Source organism: Syzygium oleosum, unplaced genomic scaffold, assembly GCF_021117445.2.
Source record: "Syzygium oleosum isolate NSW1041296 unplaced genomic scaffold, Sole_v2.1 Sole_v2.27, whole genome shotgun sequence".
In the NCBI taxonomy this organism is placed as follows: domain Eukaryota; kingdom Viridiplantae; phylum Streptophyta; class Magnoliopsida; order Myrtales; family Myrtaceae; genus Syzygium; species Syzygium oleosum.
Window position 1 is genome coordinate 3,450,116 of NW_026607511.1, and position 1,992 is coordinate 3,452,107.

Below are 1,992 nucleotides of genomic sequence, written 5' to 3' on the forward strand. Positions count from 1 at the left end.
AAGGCGTGTAATCTAACCATAGTTAAGATCTTAACTAAACACCAGTTAATACTCAAGTTGCTGCTTGGTAGAAGACTCCGGTCCTGGTCGCTTTCTAGTATTCTTTTAGTTGACCGGTCCCCGCTAAAGCACAAACATTGATTAGGTGTGAGAAAATTGTAAAAGTAACGAGTCACAAAATCGCATACAGTCTCTCTTTGCTTGATTTCTTTTTCTAAAATTTAAAATGCACGCGCATCAAGGAGCTTCAAAAAATAAAATCAAAGACATGTAATTACAAGCTGTCCAAATAACAAAATGACTCAGACTTAAATCATCGCCCTGTTTAACAAATACTTTATACAGTGTCATAGTCAATATAACAAAATGTGAATAATAAAGAAAACAAATAGGCAAGGATAGGTCCCATCCACGTGACATGTAACCTGTTTAGAGGTAGTAATATGAGTCGTAAGATTCAAACCTGTTTAGAGGTAGCAATATGAGTCATAAAATTCATTTTTCAATTGAATTTTAGTGTGTCAGGTTGTATATGAATCACTTAGAATTATACAAATCCATCAACAAAGTAATGAAGCAATAAATACATACCAACGTTGCATTTTCACTTTGATAACAAATCCAACGCAATAAAATTATTGAAATTCTCCAAAATAAAACTGTTCTAGGATATGAAAGTTAGGGACAATAACAAATCCATCCCAAAACTTTTTTTAATTTTAAAAAAACCTCAATTTTTAGGTTCAGTCCAAATTTGCCCCGATTTTTTCTTTGTCTAAAAAAAAGTCCCATTACTTTGTTGATATAGATTTATTATCGATGTGAAAGTGCCATGTCGAGTTTGGACCGGATCAATGGGGTATATTTTTTAAAATAAATTGAATTTTGGTCGATTTTTTTTACACAAAACAAAATTTGGGGTAGATTTGGGATTGGACTTAAAGTTTAAGATTTTCTTTGAGACAAAAAAAAGTTGGGGCAGATTTGGGACTGGACATAAAGTTTGAGGTTTTTCTGAAACAAAAAAATTTGAGACAGATTTGGGACTTGACATAAAGTTTGAGATTTTTTAGGGAATTAGGCCTATAAATTTGGGAACAACGTTGACAAAGTTTCACATATGAAATTTAATTTTCTCATAGCATCCAAAAAAGGCAACACCATATTTGAAAAAGGGCTTTTATCGTCAACTGACTTAATCGTAAGGTTATATCTCTTGCCGTTGAAAAATATTACAATCAATCCATACCGATAATTTGTTTAACATATTGATAAGATTGCACATTACTCTTGATAAAAGCTACTCGGACTTGGTTAATTTATCTATTATAGGGTATGTGATTTTCATATATGGTAGAATATTCCATATGTTGTATAAACAATCTGTCACGCCCTGAACCCTACGGCGCGCGAGCATTCCTACCGTGGTCGAATTCAATGTGCGACGTCTCAGAACGCGTCACCGACCTAACGCCCAACACAAAGATTTAAAGCACATGCGGAAGTAATCAAACACCCGGACAATAATACAACACCAAACCAAGGATAGCCACAAATGAATAACAAGGTTACAAAATAAACACTTGCATTGCTACTGGGAACCATATACAATATCCCTGTACAACCCGATCATCGAGAAATCAAAAACGGGTCAAAGGCCACTACTGACAAAAAGGGGTAAGTGGCTCGGGGGTTAGTCTACTACTAAAGGTGGGGCACTGGTCAAAAAGGTATTGGCCCTACCAAATTGAGGCGAACGCTAACTCCTACGATGCCTAGTCTGGGTCGGAATCAGAGGACTCCGAAGATGAAGAGCTATCAGGCATCTCCTCCTCAGAACCCGATCGACTCAGACTCGGCCTCTGCAGCCTACTCCTCCGAGACCATATCCTCAGGCTCGGCCTCCGGTACGAGGTCCTCCTCGATCGGCTCCGGCTCTCCGTCATCTAGCTCCATATCCACCGGATCGGCCTCATTCATCTCGTACTCTAC